Genomic DNA, 21,077 nt, shown 5'->3' with positions numbered 1-21,077 from the left:
CAGGCGCCCCTCATTGTGGTTTTAATTTGTATTTCCTAATGACCAATGATGTTGAGCATTTTTTGTGGGTTTCTGTTGCTATCTGTATTTCTTCTTTGATTGTCTATTCAAGTCTTTGCCCCATTAAAATTTTGGGTTGTCTGGGGTTTTTTTATTTTTAAAATATGAGACTTTTTTTTATAGATCTGGATTTACAACCTTCATCGTCTATGTGATTTACAGCGATTTTCTCTCTATCTACAGTTGCCTTTCCATTCTCTTGGCCATGTCTTTTGAAAAGAAATTGTTAACTTTGAAAAAGTCCAATTTATCAGGTTTTTATTTTATGAATCATGGTTTGGTGCTGTATTTGAGAAGTCTTTGCCTATCTCAAAGTCACAAAGATCTTTCTTATCTTTTTTTCCCAAGAGTTCTATGGTTTTAGGTTTCACATATTGGCCTGTGATTCATTTGAGTTAATGTGTTTGGCAAAATATTTTCTCCTAATCTGTGGCTTATCTTTGTATTTTCTTAACAATGTTATTAGAACAGTTGAAGTTTTATTTTATTTTATTTAAAAAAAATTTTTTTTTAATGTTTATTTATTTCTGAGACAGAGAGAGACAGCACATGAGTGTGGGAGGAGCAGAGAGAGAGGGAGACACAGAATCGGAAACAGGCTCCAGGCTCCGAGCCATCAGCCCAGAGCCTGACACAGGGCTCGAACTCATGGACAGTGAGATCATGACCTGGCTGAAGTCGGCCGCTTAACCGACTGCGCCACCCAGGCACCCCTAGAACAGTTGAAGTTTTAACTTTGCTAAAATTTCATTATCAAGTTTTTCTTGTAAGGTATGTGCTTTCTGTGTTCAATCTAAGAAATCTTTACCTAACCCAGGATCTCTAAGATTTTTTTTCTTATTTTTTCTTCTAGAAGTTGTATAGTTTTATGTTTTCTTTTTTTTAAAAAAATGTTTAGTTTTGAGAGAGAGAGAGAGAGACAAAGCATGAGCAGGGGAGGGGCAGAGAGAGAAGAAGACACAGAATCTGAAGCAGGCTCCAAGCTCTGAGCTGTCAGCACAGAGCCTGACACTGGGCTCAAACTCACAAACTGCGAGATCAAGACCTTAGCCAAAGTCAGACGCTTAACTGACTGGGCCACCCAGGCGCCCTAGGGTTTTATGTTTTGTGTTGATTCTTGTCTATGGTGTGAAGTATGGGTTGAAGTTAATTTTTTTCTTTGCACAAGGATGTCCAATTGTCCTAGCACTATTTGTTGAAAAGACGATCCTTTCTCCAATAATTTACCTTGGCACCATTATGTGAGCCTCTTTCTGGACTGTCTTATGTTCTGTTAATGTATACATCTATACCTATGCTGATATGTCACTGCTGTAACTTTATGGCAAATCTTGAGACTGGGGAGTGTGAGTCCAATTTTCTTTTTCTTTTTCAAAATTGTTTTAGCTATTCTAGGCCCTGTGCCTTTTTGTATACATTTTTAGAATAGTTTTGTCACTTTTTTTTTTTTTAACATTTATTTATTTTTGGGACAGAGAGAGACAGAGCATGAACGGGGTTGGGGCAGAGAGAGAGGGAGACACAGAATCAGAAACAGGCTCCAGGCTCCAAGCCATCAGCCCAGAGCCTGACGCGGGGCTCGAACTCACGGACCGCGAGATCGTGACCTGGCTGAAGTCGGACACTTAACCGACTGCGCCACCCAGGCGCCCCTAGTTTTGTCACTTTTTAACTGAAAGTTTACTGATATTGTGACTGGGACTGCATTAAACTTACAGATCAATTCAGAGAGAGAATTAGCATCGTAACAATATTGAGTCTTTCAGTCCATGAACTTGGTATATCTCTCCATTCATATAGGTCTTCTTTAATTTCTCTCATTAATGTTTTGTGGCTTTCAGCACAAAAGTCTTGTACATTTTTTTTTATTGAAAGGCATTTTATGTTTTAAATCTGATTATAAATGACACTGTGTTTTCAATTTCAATTTCCGATTGATGATTGCTAGTATATAAGAATATAACTGATTTTATTTATTTATTTATTTATTTATTAAAAAAAATTTTTTTTTCTTAATGTTTTTTATTTCTTTTTGAGACAAAGAGAGACAGAGCATGAGCGGGGAAGGGGTAGAGAGAGAGGGAGACACAGAATCCGAAGCAGGCTCCAGGCTCTGAGCCGTCAGCACAGAGCCCGATGCGGGGCTCGAACTCACAGACTGTGAGATCATGACCTGAGCTGAAGTCGGACGCTTAACTGACTGAGCCACCCAGGTGCCCCAAAAATATAACTGATTTTAAACTTTTGGTCATTTATCCTGCAAACTTGCTAAACTCTTTTATTAGTTCTGGTGGCCTTTTGTATATTCTTTGGGATTTTCTACGTAGAATATGATTTCATTTGTAGATGAAGAAACCTTAATTTCTTCTTTTCTGATCTGTATGCCTTTTATTTATTTTTCTTGACTCATTGCACTTGCTACCATCTCCAGTACAATGTTGAATAAAAGTGGTGAGAGATAATATCTGGAACATGTTGTACTCCTGCTTACCCAGGGCCTTTGCACACGCAATGCCCTATATCTAGATCATTCTCTTCCCTTACTGCAGCCTTTTCTATTAACTTATCCTTCATATTTCAGGTCAAGTATTGCTTCTTCAAGGAAGTTTCCTTAACTTCTTCAAATTTAGGCCATGTTCTTTTGTAATATACTCTTATAGGATCATGTTTCTTTCATTAAAATAATTTATAGCAGTTTATTTTATATCCTCATTAATGTGATTACTAGGTTATTATCTTTCTCTCTAACTAGATTGTAAGCTCCAAGGGACATGTCTGTTTTGCTCATCATTGTGTTTTTAGTGCCTGCACTTATTAGGTGAGCAATAGATATGTGTTAACTATATGGGGAGCCAATAGGTAGCAGAGAAAAGTAAGAGGCAGAAGATGAAGTGGGAATGGTTGGTGAGTGCCAGGTCAAAGAGGGCCTCCATGTCCCTGGGGAACATGTTATGAATGCAGGTGTCCAAGTGGCACCCCCCCCCACACACCTGCAGAATAATACTCTTTGGTATTGGGGTCTGGGCCTCCATTTATAACAAGTTCCCCAGGGATGCACCAAAGGCTGTGGGCTACTGTTTCAGGATCTGGAAAGACATTGAAGCTTGAGGCAGGTAAGTGTTGTGATCATTTTGCATTTTGGCAAGACTATTCCAGCTGGATGTCTTAGAAATGTATGAAGGGTCAAGACTGGGAATTACTACAGTCATCTAGGCAAGTGATAATGAATGCCTGAACTAAGGGAAAATGAGTGGAAACACAGGGAAGAAAATAGATTCAAGGAACATTTAGAAGTTAGAGTTGGCAGGCCTTGGTGTCTATTGGATGTATGGGGAAGGAAGAAGTACGAATACCAACAATAATAACTAACAATTATTGAGAACCTATGATGTGCCAGGCGCAATTCTAGACGCTTTACACATATCGCATTAGTTAGCTTTATAACAACCATATGAGGCAGATGATAATATCATCCCCGGGACTTCAGGTGACTGCTAGATGTCTTGCTTGGGAAGGGGTGATGCTGTCCATCAGATGAGAATTATGAGAGGAAGTGAGGCTAGGCGGGTAGCGTTATATAATGACTTCACCTTGGAACCTTCTGATTTTGAGACTTGGGTGAGACATCCAGGTGGTGACTGGAAGGAAACACAGTTCTGCAGCTCTCTTGGGAGTCTGGGAGCCAACATCCTGGAGTGGATGGGATTGGCCAGAGGAAAAGAGCTTGAGGCCAAGGCTCACGGTCTGGCCTCTGTGGGTAGATTTCCTGAGTACATGGGCCTCTTGAGTTAGATTGGAGATGCTGGCAATCTGTAATCATGCCAAATGAGTACGTGGTCCATCAAAGAGATAAAGGACCCCAGATACGAGTCGTGGGCAGATAAAGAGGATTCAAGAATGAAGATTGGAAAGGAATAGCCTGAGAGATAGTAAGAAATTTAGAAGGAGATGTCAGGAGGCCAAGGAAGTAGTCTTTTACGAACCATGGAGTGGTCAGTGGTGTCCAGTCCAAAATTCTAGGGAGGTCAGATAAGAGGAAACTTGAAAAGAGTCCACCAAATTCAGCTATTAATTGATCGTTAGTGTTTTTAATGATTTCCACAGCTGGTGGCTGGGGGAAGTGGGCAGGGTAAAGCGAGAATTGAGAATGAATATGGCCTCTTCGTTTGGGAAACTTAGGTGTAGACAGAGAGGCGTCAAGGGTCAAGGATAATTTCCCTCCCCTCTCCCCTTCCTTCTTTTCTTCCTTTCTTTCTTTTTTTAAGGAGGAAAGGGCTTGCACATGGATACAGGAAGAGGGGAGAAATCCATGGCAGTGGGGGTAGCAGGACCGAGAGAGAGGCCACTTGACGGAGCAAGTAGAGGGGGTAGAGTTGAGAGCGCTGGTGGAAGTCCTGGCCCTGAGTGCAGGAAGTGCCACCCGCAGGAAGGAGTGAAGGCTGGGGGTGAATACAGATAACAGGCAAGGGAGGCATTAAGGTGGTGCCAGCCATGGAAGTCCTTTCGGGAGCCCCTTTAGGAGTCTGGTGCCTGGCAGAGGGCGAGGCGTGATGTCTCCAGAGGAGGAGACACCCTCTTCTGCTCTGAAGACTTCGTGGCGTTTTCCTTGGTCTGGGACACTCTCCTCCTTCTGCTCTGCCTTGTCTTCCTCCAGGAGGTCTTCCCGGACTGACACCCCCACTCCGCCTCTCCCAGCGGCTGGCTCAGGTCCTCATTCCTTCTTTGCTCCAGCACAGAGGCAAAGAGCTCCCCCTGCTTCAGTATGTCTGTGTGTGTCTGGTCTCTGGAGAGAAAGCACCCAGAAAGGGGAGGGGTGGGATGAGGACATATGTGTATCTGTAAAACGGGTGGCTTCTCTCTCAGGACTGCCCTCTCAGTTCTCAGGATGAGCTCAGGCCACAAGGGGGCTGGCATGGTCTGGGAAGCCCGCCCAGTTGGCAGGCTGGCAGCCAGGCCCCTACTCTGCCTGGGACCTTTGTTCCCTGCTCTGATGGCCCTGGCCTCCGTTGCCATGGCGGCCCCTTAGTTTGGGGGTAAACAGAGCTCTTCCTCCTCCTCTTGTCCAGTTCACTGACATCGAGTGTCTCTCCAGGGATGGGCTGGAATTTCAAGTGTGCAGGCACCCCCCCCACCCCGCCCCACTTGGGGAAGGCACAAGGTGATGAGTCACAGAATTTAGGCCTCTTTCTGCCCCCTCACTGTTATCTCACTGCCCCTGCTGCTCCCTTCCTGCCCAGCCTGTGTCCCGCTGGAATTGCGGAGGGATGGAGATAAGGACTGAGACTCATTTGGCCTATCGGACTGGGCGGTGGGTGTAGGGAGGAACCTTTCTATCCTGGATTCCCTCCTTCAGGCTGTTTCCAGGCTATGGAGACCTTCCTGAGGCCCATCCACTCCCTGGTATCAGTGAGAATAATCAGGGCTTCTCTTCTCCCTTATCTTCTGGATCCTTGGGGCCCAGAGTGAAGGAGAGGAGAAGATAGAAAAAAGGAACGTGGGAGAGAGGAAATGGGGATCAGAGTGGTGAAGACTCACCCAGGTAGAATAGAATCATAGAACCATTCATTCATTCATTCATTCATGTCATGAATCAAACCACTTTTTGTGCTGAGTACCAAGGGAAACAGAAACATGTGTAAGACACGACCCTGCTTTTTTTTTTTAATTTTTTTTTAACGTTTATTTATTTTTGAGACAGAGAGAGACAGAGCCTGAACAGGGGAGGGGCAAAGAGAGAGGGAGACACAGAATTGGAAGCAGGCTCCAGGCTCTGAGCCATCAGCCCAGAGCCCGACGCGGGGCTCAAACTCACGGACCTCGAGATCGTGACCTGAGCTGAAGTTGGACGCCCAACAGACTGAGCCACCCAGGTGCCCCGACCCGACCCTGCTTTTAAGGTAAGTGACTTGGTGCTGACGTGAGGGCCCTCTACTTGGCATTTGGGGGATTCTGTTTTATGCCCCAATTACTAGCTGCTGGGCAAGTAACTTCTCTGAGCCTTGGGTTCCTCATCTGTGAGGAAGGTTAATGTCACTGATCCCCCAAGGTCATTGGGAGGACCAAACGAGACAAATATGCAAGACTGCCTCCTTAGCTGATGTTCAAGGTATGTTAGATGCCTGCGGATCAGGTTTACAACCAGGGAGGTGTTCGGGCAAGGGTAACCCAGCCCAGGGGTGTAACAAAGGCTGGTTTTGGGGGTCTGTCTGGGAGTGCCAACTCCCAGAGGTGGTGTGATGGGGGCAGGCTGTGTGGGCAGGTGCCTGGTGTGTGGTTTTCATTCAGTAAATATTTGCAGAATGAATGGGGTGTGCGGGAGCCAGGGCCTGCAGGAAGGGTAAGGTTTTAGCAGGTGCAAGTGGTAGGGAGGTGTTGTGGGAGGGAAGGGCACAGCCCTGGGGCTGGGGCAGGGAGGCAGCTAGTGCCAGGCGGGGAAGGCTCAGCTCAACCAGAGGAGGAGTTTGACCTTTCCCAAAGGCAATGGGAAGCCCTGAGCTGGGGAGTGACAGCACTATAAGTGGTGTTTATAGAGGATCAATCTGGCTGGGCATGGTGAGAGGACGTTTCAGAGCAAAGCCACTTGGGGAGGTGGAGGGGCACAGGGACAGAGGGGTGAAGGGAGAATGTGTACGTGTCAGAGCTTCAGGGCAGGTAATAGTGTCATCTCCCCCTCCAGTCTGCAGGGGGGCCCTTCACCCCAGCATGTCTCCAGGGCCCATCTCAGCTGCCTGCAAGAAGGAGGAGGGAACATCACAAGAAGGTGGAGAATTTCTCAGGAACCCAGAGAGCCAAAGAACACTACCTCCTTTCTCCTCGCCCCTCCTTGGGACTCAGAGCCCAGCTCAGAGTAAGGGGGTGGGGGGAGAAGACCAGGATTGGAGCTGGGACCTGGGTCCTTTGGTTTTCTGGGTCCTGCTCCTGTCCTCTAAGAGGAAGAGTGACTCAATGTGTGTGTGTGTGTGTGTGTGTGTGTGTTTTAAGTTTTTGATCTTTTATTTATTTTTGAGTGAGACCGAGTGTGAGTGGGGGAGGGGCAGAGAGGGAGAGGGAGACACAGAATCCGAAGCAGGCTCCAGCCTCCGAGCTAGCAGCAAAGAGCCCGACGCGGGGCTCGACCTCACAAACTGGTGAGATCATGACCTGAGCCAAAGTCGGACGCTTAACTGACTGAGCCACCCAGGCGCCCCTCAATGTGGTTTTTAAAGCTAGAGAGGTAGTTACTGGTGGCAGAGAGAGTGAGATTCCATTATGCTCCAGGAAGAGCTGTGAGGGAACCCCAGAGCTCAGTAACCAGAGGTTGAGGTGACAGTGTTGACCGGCCCTGGGACTGAACTTCCCTGGGAGGGAATTTTCTGTCTCGGGGCTGGCCACTAGGAATCTGAGACCTTAGCCTTTGCTGGGATCAGTCATCCTGATCCAACTCTTCTCCCCCTTTGCTCCCACCTCCTTTGGTCCCGTCTCCTCTTGGACCACACACCCTGGAGGCACGCTGCCCTGGTCCACCACCCCCTCAGCCACCAGCTCGGACTCAGCCTGAGCCCCTGGGAACTCAGAGATAACTAATTTTGCTCTCCCGAGGTGGGAGATAAGGTTTACAACTCTGATGGGCCCATTCGTGAGGCAGTCTGTTATATACACACACACCTTCAACTGCATTCCTTCCGGGGCCTGACTTTGCCTTACTCAGTCTTTTCTAGAATTGCAGACCATCTGGGAGCATCATTTTCGTCCCTGAGGGCAGTTCCCCACTGTCCCGCCCTTGCTGTGCTCCTGCTGCTCCCACTGTCCTCTGTTCTTCGGCTTCTGAGCAGGCCTGACCCAGTCTAGGTCCGAGTGGGGACCTAGCCTCTAGTGACCCTAGTCACTCAGTGCTACTCCTATTACTCCTTGGATGAGCCAGTCCTTCGTCCAGTCTATCCTTTGGCCCCTTTCAATGCTCTGTGAAGGAGAGGATGCTGTCATGTTCACTGGCAATTACTGCAGTAGGAGGGAGCTATGGTCGACTCCGGAGTATTGTCGAAGGCATGCTTCATCACAGGGGCCCTTTAAGTAAAGGTGGGAGATGAAGGACAGGAGGAAGGGTGAATTCTTGGAGAAGAGTTTGTAGTTTTCTGCCATCACGGTAGGAGTCCTATACAGGGACTTTACAGGGCAAAGAAAGTCTCTTGCAAATACTGTCACCATATAATTCATTTGATATACGAGAGAATTACAGCTGAGAGCCCAGATCAGGTATGATTTCAAGTTTAATGCTGTCCCCACTATGCTGCAATAACTTCGGGAAATTCTAACTTCTAAAAATCACATGGGTTTACGTGAACTGGAAGGAATTCCAGAAATAAATGGTGCCTCTCCTTCGTTACACAGATGCCACTGTAACTCAGAGAGGGGAAGTGACTTGTCCAATGTCACACAGCAATTTAGAGACTGATTTGAGATCAGAACACATGTTATTAGATTTCCAAGTTTATCTTTTTCAGCTACTTTACCTTGTTCTAGGAATGGTTTAAGACAATTCTCAAGGGGCGCCTGGATGGCTCAACTGGTTAAGCGTCCCACTCTTGATTTTGGCGCCGGTCATGATCTCACCGTTTGTGGGATCGAGCCCCGCATTGGGCTCTGCTCTGGGCGTGGAGCCTGCTTGGGATTCTCTCTCTCCCTTTCTCCCTCTCTCTGCCCCTCCCTCACTTGTTCTCTCTTGTTCTCTCTCTCTCTCAAAACACATGAATATTAAAAGAATAAAACAATTCTCAAAATGGAAATTAATTTTCATTCCATTTCATCTTAATCCCAAATCCAAGAGCACTTAGTGGTGGTAGGAATTCGCAGATGTGAAAGGGCCTGAGGGCATGTCAGCTGGCAGGATAAGGAGGGAGGGTGGAGAGCCAGAGGTCAGTTATGCCAGCTACGCCAGCGGGCGCTCAGCTGTTCTGGGATTCCTGGGTCTCCCCAGATCAACAAGGCAGCGTCTGGAGGCCTTCTGGAAGGCATCTTCCTTCATCAGAAGTGCTGGCTTTCTCTGCTGGCTTGCAGACGACGCTGCTATCTCCTGCCTCCCTCCGCCTGTCTCTGGCTAGACCTAAGAGCTTGGGAAAGCTAACTTTGGGTTTTAGAGCCAGAAGGGTTGGGTGGAATTCTGAGCCTGGCGCTTAAGTGCTTTGTGACCTTAGGAAATATTTCGAAAGTTTCAGAGCTTCTGTATCTTCAGATGTAAGATGAGGCTATTTGTACTTTCCTATAGGCTTAATTGTGAGGCCTGAATGGGGTTATAAAAGGTGTATGGTATGGGGAGTGCCCTGGCATCTGGCACTATCTTGGAGCGACAGGGAGAGAGGGAGGTGTAAGGCAGGAAGGCGAGACAAGGCTCTGGGGGCAGAGAGGGTCCAGTTCTGCCTTTCCCATTGGCTACTGTGCAACACAAGCTTTTCTTGACCTCTAGGCTGTTTCCTCAGCTCTGAAATGGAGATAGCACTTGTTTCATAGTTTCTGTAAGGATGAAATGTAGTCATTACTGTCTTAGGGGAACTCCTAGGCCATTGGGAGTGGCTGAACCCGCGCCCGGGTCTGGGAGACCAGGTCAGAGCTGAGGGTGTCTAATCAGAGTCCAGGCTTGGAGGGCTGGTGGGGAGAAGCCTGGGAAGGAATGTCTGGGAGGGCTTCCTGAAGGAGGTGCTTAGGGTAGAACCAGACTGGAGGGACAGAGAGAGAGAGAAGGGGGGTCCCCGGTCTGGTGACCTGTGCGGGTAGAGAGAGGGTTTGTGTAGGTGCTGGGTGCCACGTGGAATAGGGTCAGGTCATGGGTGGGAAGGGGCGGCTGGAGGTGGAGGGTCAGTGTGGCTGGATGTGGGAGCCATGGGAGCCATGGACCCACGAGTTTGACTCCTGTAGCTGGACACTTCTGAGACAGAAGCCCAAATCTGGGAGGGGAAACGGCCCTCTCCTTGGGTAGGCCTTTCTCTCCTCTGCCTTTTTTTTTTTTTAAGTCTTGCACAAACAGTATGTATTTTATCTATTTTTTCTTATTAACAATTTATTTCTTTTTTAATTTACATCCAAATGAGTTGGCGTATGGTGCAACAGTGATTTCAGGAGTAGATTCCTTAGTGCCCCTTACCCATTTAGCCCATCCCCCCTCCCACAACCCTTCCGGTAACCCTCTGTTTGTTCTCCATTTTTAAGAATCTCTTATGTTTTATCCCCCTCCATGTTTTTATATTATTTTTGTTTCCCTTCCCTTATGTTCATCTGTTTTGTCTCTTAAAGTCCTCATATGAGTGAAGTCATAAGATTTTTGTCTTTCTCTGACTGACTAATTTCACTTAGCATAATACCCTCCAGTTCCATCCACGTAGTTGCAAATGGCAAGATTTCATTCTTTTTGATTGCCGAGTAATACTCCATTGTGTGTGTGTGTGTGTGTGTGTATCACATCTTCTTTATCCATTCATCCATCAGTGGACATTTGGGCTCTTTCCATACTTTGGCTGTTGTCGATAGTGCTGCTGTAAACATAGGGGTGCATGTGTCCCTTCGAAACAGCACACCTGTATCCCTTGGATAAATACTTAGTAGTGCAATTGCTGGGTCATAGGGTAGTTCTATTTTTAATTTTTTGAGACTCTTCTCTGCTTTCTATGTTCTGAAGGCTGCTTCTGCTGCTCAGGCTTCTCTTAGTTTCCAGAGACGATCACCTGGGAAACCTGAGGAGTCAAGGAAGGAGATGAGGCAGCCCCTGGCCTTGGGGAATAGATGGCCTTAGCCTGAAATTCTGTTGGGAACACATAAACACACACCAAACTGTGTTGCCATGGGAGCCTGCCTAACACTTCCCTGAGGCTAAACTGGCCCGGCCACACCAATGGCCCTCCTTGTGAGTCCATTCCTAACTTTCAGGTCAGCAGGCTTACCAGAAGACCTATGAGAGAGTCACTGTGTCCTGCTTTGGATTGTCTTAGCTCTTAGAGCCCACGGGATCTGGGAGGTAGGTTGGTTTCTGAGTGATAGATAGCAGGCCCTTCCTTGACCTGAGCTACTGATTTGTAAATTCATTCATCCTATTATTGGTGGCATGCCTGCAAGGCATTTCCCAAAATTTTATTATTTTTTAAGTTTATTTATTTACTTTGAGAGAAGAGAGAGAGAGAGAGAGAGAGAGAGAGAGAGAGAGAATGAGTAGGGTAGGGGCAGAGAGAGAGGGAGAGAGAATTCCAAGCAGGTTCTTCGCTGTCAGCGCAGGCTCCCATGGGCTCAAACTCACAAACCGTGAGATCATGACCTGAGCTGAGATCAAGCTGGGTGCTCGGGGCGCCTGGATGGCTCAGTCGGTTGAGCGTCCGACTTCAGCACAGGTCACGATCTCGCGGTTTGTGAGTTTGAGCCCCGTGTCGGCCTCTGTGCTGGCAGCTGGGAGCCTGGAGCCTGCTTCGGATTCCGTGTCCTTTTATCGCTCTGCCCCTCCCCCACTCATGCTCTATCTCTCTCCCTCAAGAATAAATAAAACATTAAAAAAAAATTTTTAAAAAGATTTGGATGCTTAACCTACTGAGCCACCCAGGTGCCCTGGCATTTCTAATGCTGCCATTATGGTCATTAATGAGACAATCAAGGTCCCTGCCTGTATGGAGCTTTTTCCTCTTGGTGGGAGAGGTCCCCTAAGTCTGTCAGAATCCCTGAAGTAGGAGGTCTAATTTAGATGTTTGCCATATACTAATTGAATAAATGTAATAGATATATTTTCAAGTTACTAACTAAAATAAGAAAACCGTCTTTGGACAATTTCTTCTGGATTATCCACATTACCGCTTCCCTTGGTGGAGACACCTGGATACTGACTTTGTAAGAAAGCGTCGCTGGAAAGAGCATGTGCAGGCTTTGGACTTAGTCCAGACTTGAGGTCAAGTCTTGAAGGGCTTTTAGTTTCCTGATCTGTAAAATATGGTTAATGGTACCTTCCTCATACAAATAATATATGCAAGAGATCTGACACTTAAAAAAAGTTTTTTTTATGTTTATCTACCTTTGAGAGAGAGAGAGAGAGAGAGAGAGAGAGAGAGAGAGAGCACGAGCAGGGGAGGAGCAGAGAGAGAGGGAGACACAGAATCCGAAGCAGGCTCCAGGCTCCAAGCCATCAGCACAGAGCCCGATGCAAGGCTCGAACTCACAAACTGCAAGATCATGAACCAAGCCGAAGTCAGAGGCTTAACTGATGGAGCCACCCAGGTGCCCCGAGATCTGACACTTTGATATTAGTGGGAGCCCAATAAATGAGGGCTGCCACCATTATCCCCACTGTTTCGACAACCACCACCACCACTACCATTGCTGGCAGGGAAAGGGGCCCTGGGCTGAGAGCTGGGGATGACAAGAGGGTGGCAGGGCTCAGTTTGCATGGCCAGCTCCCTAGGAATTGGATTTGCAAGCTTGTGTTTTGCATGGTGGCAGATTTTTGCATGCTATCCTTTTATTACTCTCCCCTAGAGTCCTCCTTACAGCCCCAATTGCCACCTCCCTCAGCCCTTGTGAGCCAGCTCGAACCCACCTGGGCACCTACCGTGGGCTGGGCAAGCACTTTGGAGGACACAACGATGCACGAGATACTGTTCCACCCTGCAAGAGGGAATACTGGGACATCAAATTTTTTTTTAAATATAATTTATTGGGGCGCCTGGGTGGCGCAGTTGGTTAAGCGTCCGACTTCAGCCAGGTCACGATCTTGTGGTCCGTGAGTTCGAGCCCCACGTCAGGCTCTGGGCTGATGGCTTGGAGCCTGGAGCCTGTTTCCGATTCCATGTCTCCCTCTCTCTCTGCCCCTCCCCCGTTCATGCTCTGTCTCTCTCTGTCCCAAAAATAAATAAACGTTGAAAAAAAAATTAAAAAAAAAATAAATATAATTTATTGTCAAATCGGTTTCCTTACAACACCCAGTGCTCATCCCAACAAGTGCCCTCCTCCCTGCCCATCACCCATTTTCCCCTCTCCCCCACCCCCCATCTACCCTCAGTTTATTCTCAGTCCTTAAGAGTCTCTTATGGTTTGCCTCCCTCCCTCTCTGTAACTTTTTTCCTCCCCTTCCTCTCCTCCATGGTCTTCTGCTAAGTTTCCCAAGATCCACATATGAGTGAAAACATATGATAGGTCTTTCTCTGACTGACTTATTTCACTTAGCATAATACCCTCCAGTTCCATCCACATTGCTGCAAAAGGCCATATTTCATTCTTTCTCATTGCCAAGTAGTATTCCACTGTGTATATAAACCACATCTTCTTTATCCATTCATCAGTTGATGGATATTTAGGCTCTTTCCACAATTTGGCAATTGTTGAGAGTGCTGCTATAAACATTGGGGTACAAGTGCCCCTATGCATCAGCACTCCTGTATCCCTTGGGTAGATTCCTAGCAGCGCTACTGCTGGGTCATAGGGTAGGTCTATTTTTAATGTTTTGAGGCACCTCCACACTGTTTTCCAGAGTGGCGGCACCAATTTGCATTCCCACCAACAGTGCAAGAGGGTTCCTGTTTCTCCACATCCTCACCAGCATCTATAGTTTCCTGATTTGTTCTGTAAGGGTTAAATTGTAGTGTAGGGCTAATGCTTAGCTTGAAAAATAACAGCTTTGTGTTGACACTGAAGGTTAAGAGATAACAGCCTTGCTTTGCTCTGGTAAACTACGCCTCATACCCTTGTAAATTAGGCTTCACCAATTAAGGAAACAAAAGTTCAAAGAAAAGAGCAACAGAGGCAGGGTCAAGGAGATCCACTGGTTGCAACTTAGAGGCAGAAAGTCTAAAGTAAACACCTCATTAGGCAACTGTTTCTAACTCATCTGGAACCTGTTTCTTTGTTCTGTTCCCAGGTGATGATAAAACGATGTGATCAGTTATAAAAACTCTGTACCCCGGCTGTTTGGGGCCGCACTCTTATCAAGAGTGTTGGTCCCGATCGGTCGGCCTTGCCTCTCATTGTAATAAACTTTGTTGTGACTGTCACTGGTGCCCGTAGCATTCTGTTTCAGGAGTCGTGTGGATGCAACAGTTCATTTTTGGGACTTTAATTCTTACAAGGCCAATGTGTCCAAGCAGGTACCTGCTCAAGTTCCACGGGGGTGGTGCTGAAGGGGGAGAAGGGGTGGGGAAGCTGCATGGAGGGAGGCTTTAGGAAAGGCAGGGGGACGCGAAAAAGAGAGGCGGTGGAAATCAGGCTGACATTGACTGGAAACCTGCAACTGTTGGGGAAACATTCCTTTATCTCATGTTCACATCAGCCCTCTTGGGTAGTTGTCTGTATCTGCATTTTCGGCCGAGGAAAAGGAACGTCAGAGACATAGATTAAGTAACTTGCCCAGCTCCGCACACTTAGGAAGTGGCTCCAAAATTCTTTTGATTGCATTCACCATCCTGTGGCTTTCCGTCACACCTGGCTGTGCGTCAGTAGCATGGGCACGGGGACAATCCCAGCAGTGAGGAATCCACGGGGTTCAGATCCCAGTTCTTTAAAAAAAATTTTTTTTAATGTTTTATTTATTTTTGACACAGAGAGAGACAGAGCATGAGCAGGGGAGGGGCAGAGAGAGAGGGAGACACAGAATCTGAAGCAGGCTCCAGGCTCTGAGCCGTCAGCACAGAGCCCGACGCGGGGCTCGAACTCACGAATCGTGAGATCATGACCTGAGCCGAAATTGGACGCTTAACCGACTGAGCCACCCAGGCACCCTAGGACCACAGAAGTTCCGTGGTGGCCTCATCATGCTGTTGCTGGAGTGAAGGTGTGCACTCACATGCATGTGTGATGAACAAAAGGAAGAAGGCAAGTGTAAACTGTTCAGGGGAGGGTCTGCATACTCACTCTGCAACATCCACTCCGGGCCAGTGCCCTGCCAGGAAGAGGCTGGCACAGAGATAGGAACCAGACTTGGACACTAGAGGACCCCGACCTGTCTGCAAGGAGCTCTGGTCTGGCGCCGGTGGGACAAACGCGATGGCAGGGGTGGGCCCAGCAGCCGCTCTGGCAAATGCGTGTACCAATCTGGCTGGAGCAGAAGGTGGGTGCTAGGGTTGAGCGGGGAGTTACCAGAAGTGCATCTGAGCCACCATCTTGCTTCCCTTCACCTTGGACCCAGCCCTGCAATCAACTGCCATATCCTGTTGGTTCTTTCTTCTTACGGTAAGCTCGATTCCATCCCTGCCTTCGCGCCTCACAGCTCCCACCCCACCACAGGGCTCCCCACTTATGTTCTGCAGTAGCCCCCGTCTAGTCTCCTGCCTCCAGTTTTGCCTCTACCACCTAACCTACACATCTCAACTCACTTAATCTCCCTAAAACACTGCTCTAACCACGCTGCCCTCCTGCCCCACACCTTCACTGCCTCTGTGACCTACAGGATGAGCTCTCGTCTGGACTTTGAAACCCTCAGTCCCCCCACCTCCTCACTACCTAGTTTTTCTGCTCCATTCCAGAGGATTCCTGTTCCCGTCTAATGACTCCTCGCATTTCTGGATCTTTCCATCCAAATTCTTCTTTTGTAAACTCAACTCAATGAAGCCCCAAACCATTTGAAACAGTGCTTCGCCTTCTTCGAAGTCCTAACAGCGTAGGTTTGGATCACTCATGTATTTGAAATCAATATTTCATTGAAAAGGTACAAAAGGTAGACTTTGGCCAGGCAGAATTTATATTTGCACAAGGGCTCAGCGTGTACGTCGATATCTTTACACCCCTGCAGCCCTCTAGATTTCCATGCCTTCCTTTGTGTACATTTGGATTAGTGTAGGTAGCGAACATCTGTTGTTGTTACCTGCCCTATATCTCATCCTCCCTTTTTGGCGAATCACCAAACTACCACTTTCCCATAGTTTGGGTGGGGCGGACCACCCCTCTCCAGGCTCTGGCCATGTGTGCGATCTGGTCTTATCACGGTTTACAGTCTTGTACAGCCCTGGTGGGTTCCGGGACGAGCACGTGATCCAAGACAGCCCAAGGAGAGTCGGCCTTGCCACTTAGGCTGGGAGGATGGGGTGGTTGTTCCAGCCGCAGCCTGGAGCCGGTCTGCCCGGGGAAGGAAGGTGACACAGAGGAAAATAAGAGAAGTAGAGAGAGACACTTTCTTCTTTTTTTTTTTTTTAATTTTTTTTTTTTTCAACGTTTATTTATTTTGGGGACAGAGAGAGACAGAGCATGAACGGGGGAGGGGCAGAGAGAGAGGGAGACACAGAATCGGAAACAGGCTCCAGGCTCTGAGCCATCAGCCCAGAGCCTGACGCGGGGCTCGAACTCACGGACCGCAAGATCGTGACCTGGCTGAAGTCAGACGCTTAACCGACTGCGCCACCCAGGCGCCCCAGAGAGAGACACTTTCTGATGCCATCACTGAGCCCCTCATCCGGCTATGCCAAAAGTCAGATGCACCCCTGATCCTCCCAATTGGGTGAGCAAATAAGTGATCTCTGACCCTGAAGCCCCTTTGAGTTGGATCTCAGTCGCTTGCAAGCAAGAGTCGTGAGCAATGTGTATCTGCGTGCTGGGGTGTGGATGATATGGCCCCTTGTCCATGGGTGTGTGTGTGGTGTACATTGAAGAGTGGTGTGTATGTGGCTGTGAGGGGTGGGCAAGGTGAGGGGGCGGGCACACGCTCACGTGAGGGAGGGCGATGTGTGGTGTGTGTGTGTGTGTGTGTGTGTGCGCGCGAGCCTGTGGGGTGAGGCTGATGTGACTAGCTGTGAAGGCATGTGTACGTGGGGACAGGGGATGTGGGGTATAGATTGGGGTTGTGTGTGCATAGGTGGGGGTGGACATGTGAGGGATTGTTTGTTCTGGCAGAGCACCTGCCTCCTGTGTGTCCTGAGGGCAGGAGTCCAGCTTTGTGTCTCTATATACCCAGGGAGAACCCAGCGCTTGCTCAGAAAACCCCTGTTTATCATCAGTAGCCTCCACCCTTCAGAGAAAACCCTCATTGTTTTTAGACTGAGGCCAAATTGCTTGGAACCCTTGAGTGACATATGAAATCATAAAACGTGATGTTCTTGAGTAAGTCAGAAATATCCGAGGCTGTTTAGACCAACTCCTAATATCAGAGGAGGAAACTGAGACTCAGGGTGTGTGACTCCTTGTTTGTTACTTCCTTTTAACCCAGAGGGTAGGGACAGGGGTGGGCAAGGCTGGCATTGGGGCAGCTCACTTTAAAAAAATTTTTTTTAATCTTTATTTATTTGTGTGTGTGTGAGAGAGAGAGAGAGAGAGAGAGAGAGAGAAAGTGGGGGAGCAACAGAGAGAGAAGGAGACACAGCAGAATCCAAAGCAGGCTCCAGGCTCTGAGCTGTCGGCACAGAGCCTGACGTGCGGCTCGAACTCACGATCCGTGAGTTCATGACCTGAGCCGGAGTTGGACACTCAACGGATTGAACCACCCGGGTGCCCCTGGGGCAGCTTACTTTTTTTGTTTACAGAATTTTTAATGTTTTTATTTATTTTTGAGACAGAGAGAGACAGAGCATGAGCAGGGGAGGGGCAGAGAGGGGGAGACACAGAATCCAAAGCGGGCTCCAGGCTCTGAGCTGTCAGCACAGAGCCCGACGCGGGGCTCGAACTCACAGAGTGTGAGATCATGACCTGAGCTGAAGTCGGACGCCCAACCAACTGAGCCACCCAGATGCCCCATGGGGCAGCTCACTTTTGAGGAGACCCCTCCTCAGTCCTGCCTCTCCATGGGCTATGGTTGTTTTTATGGTGGGTGATTAACCTCTGGCTGTGCGTAGATACTGGGGTATTAGATACCGGGGTGTTTATGACTTCCCTTGATGGGTGCCCTTGATCCCTGAGCCTTCTCTGTAGGGAGGGCTGTGCTTTAGCTGTTTGCATCCTGTTCCTCCTTCAGCTCCTCACCTCCCTAGAACAGACTGGTGTCCCCAAGCCAGAGTGTCCCAGCCACCATGCCAGAAATGGGCTATTACCGTGTGATGTATTGGGCCCCTCAGCCCTCTGAATGTCTGAGTCAGGCCTGACCGCATCTGGTCTCAGGCTGAGACCCTTCTGTTCACCCCAACCTGCCATACACAGATGACCATTTCTTATATACCATGATCCACAACTGTGGAAAAGGTTAGGAAAGGCCTAAGCAGTGGCCGTATCCCTGAATGAGGTGGAGACCCGAAGAGCACCTCTCAGAGGCGTAGGCTTCGCGCATGACTTTTCAGGACTCCGCCGGTGCTGTGCCATTGGCTTTTCTGTCACCGGTGTGGAAGGCTCACTGCTCCTGTGTAACACAAGCAACAGAGGAGCACTTCTCTTCACCCGGGGGCAGGGAGGGTGCCTTGGGCTACACGTTAGTGTGTGCCTAACCTGGGGCCATCTGCCAATATGGGGTATCGGGGATTCAAAGGTTCTTGTCCAACCCCCTTGTGTTATGGATGATCTCCTTTAGAAGCAGAGCCTGAGAATTTTCTGAGGAACTGGGGCCAGGGGGAGGGGGCTGGAAAATGGAGACTCCGAAGTTTTCATCCCAGACAAGAGTGACTTCAGGCAGCGTGGAGGTGAGGAAGCTCTTCTCCGCAGCTTTCACCATCCTCCTTGCTGGACCCTGGGGCTCGTGGTGGCATCCTGTTCTCAGCCCTTTCTCTCAGGCCCTGCCCCCTGCTCTTTCGTACCATGTAAGTATCATTATTAAAGTATTAGAGTAAGTGGCATTACGTGTCTCTCTGTCTCCCTCAACACATAGTGAAGGCCGTTAGGGACCCTGCTCCCCCAGAGCCTTCCCAACACGTGCCCAGTGTTGAGCCAGCCACCAATGTACTGAGTCAGTGACCGAGGACTCCTAATGGTCACTTTGCAATAGAGATCTTCAAGATGCACTTTGCCTTGGCCAAAGGAGGCTCCCACGTGTGCCTAACTGGTGCGAAAGGACCCCAAAAGCTATCTCCCCAGACTTTTCAGGTTGGTGCCTGATAGGCAAATGAATAGATGAAGGAATGAGAGGGTGAATAAAAGCAGGAGGGAATCGAGACCGTGGGTCCCTGCCCCAACTCCCCACCTTCCGGCTCAAGTTGCTAGGCAGGAAGTTCAGAACAATAGACCTCTGGATGAGAGCTCCGTTGTTGCCTGTTGCCCAGATAATTCTCAGGGCTGGAGGGTGGGGGTGGGCCTGGCGGCTGAGCCTCAGGTCCTGCTTTTTCTTTCCTCCCTCCTGCACTCCTGTCTGGTAACCTGAACACACTCTGGAGGAAAACTTTTTTCCTGCAGTGGAGCTATGGGGGTCCCGTGTGACTCCTTCCGTAGGGCTCCTCCCCTCTCCCCTGGGAGGCATTCTCCAGTGACTCCTTGACTTCCACTTCCTGTCGCTCAGGTCACCCACACCGTTGTCCTCACTGCCACGAGTGGGCCCCTTTCAGGCCTTCTTTTAGTCTCTGTTTCCTTGGCCAGCGCCGTGGAATGCCAGGCTCTGGGGACCAGCCCCTCTGTTTCCCTTCTTGAGGAACAGGCATATTATCCTTTGTAAGTAGGGATTCTGCAGTGATCTGGGTTGGGGCTTTGGCCTATTTTTTTTTTTTAATTTTTTTTAATGTTTATTTATTTTTGAGAGAGAGACAGAGAGGGACAGAGCGTGAGAGGCGGAGGGGCAGAGAGAGAAGGAGTCACAGAATCTGAAGCAGGCTCCAGGCCCTGAGCTGTCAGCAGAGAGCCCGATGCGGAGTTCGAACTCACGGACCGCGAGATCATGACCCGATCTGAAGTCAGACGCTCAACAGACTGAGCCACCCAGCTGTCCTGGGGGCGTTGGCCTATTTTCTCTGGGGAGAGAAGAGTGTGTTCCTGGAAGTCTGGATAGTGCAACCAGACCTAAAGTCTTGTGTTCGACCTTGGATTAATGGAGGAAGCTTTCAACAAAACCAGATGGATTGCAGCCTGGATGATTTGGGTGTGCAGGCTCCAGGCGGAACCTAAGTAAACAGGAAGGACTCCAAGTGGCTCCCTCCCACCTCGGCTTGCTGGCTCACCCGATGGATGGCGTCTTCCAGTTTGATATGTGCGGAGATCAGGGTGTGAGGAGGTTAAGGTGGGCAGGAGACCTCATCATCTCCAGGCTGTTGGGTGGAGGACTGCAAAATGATTGGTCCCAAGATGGGCCACTTTGGCATGTGGATTCTTTTGAGCTGAGGATAATCAAGGCCCACAAGACTCAGAAAGAAACATTGATGTTCCCCCTAGCTGCCTAAAGGATTTAGATAGAGGACCTCTGTTCCAGGAAGGGAGCTATCACCACGGATTACAGAATAATATGAACTAGAGGTGGTAGACATGAGAAATTCAGCAAAGTCTGTTAAAATTCCTCTCTGTGTCCCATTGTTTCCTTATGGCCCAGCCTACGTTTGTTTACCATTTACTCTTTTCCACCTTCCTGTGAATTGCTTTCCTTTCCCTTGAAGTGCCAGACCCTATAGCCTTGTCCTTAGCTCAGGATGACATATACACCTAATTTTGCCCAACTGTCTCTGGAATCTCTCATGTTTATGAGGATTCCTCATACATAATTAAATTTGATTTCTCCTGTTAAGCTGTCTCATGTCAGGTTCATTCTTAGACCAGTCAGAAGAATCTTGAAGTGTAAAGGGAAATTTTTCTCCTCGAACACGAGGTTGTGTGTCTTTTTCCTCTGCGATGAGGCTTATCTTGCCGTCCTTCTTCCCATGCTTGTTCTAGTAACACATTTTTAAAAAATCTTAAACAATAATTTTTTTTTAATGTTTACTTATTTTCGAGAGAGAGACAGAGTGTGAGTAGGGGAGAGGCAGAGAGAGAGAGAGAGGGAAACAGAGAATCTGAAGCAGGCTCCAGGCTCTGACCTGGAACCCGACGTGGGGCTCGAACTCACAAACTGTGAGATCATGACCTGAGCTGAAGTCAGATGCTCAACCGACTGAGCCACCCGGCATCCCTAAAAAAAATCTTTTTTAATGCTTGGTTTAATTTTGAGAGAGAGTGTGTGAGTGGGGGAGGGGGGAGGGGGGTGCCAGAGGGTCCAAAGCGGG

Source organism: Prionailurus viverrinus, chromosome B4 (genome assembly GCF_022837055.1).
Source record: "Prionailurus viverrinus isolate Anna chromosome B4, UM_Priviv_1.0, whole genome shotgun sequence".
Classification (NCBI taxonomy): Eukaryota; Metazoa; Chordata; class Mammalia; order Carnivora; family Felidae; genus Prionailurus; species Prionailurus viverrinus.
This window is presented reverse-complemented; position numbering follows the sequence as displayed.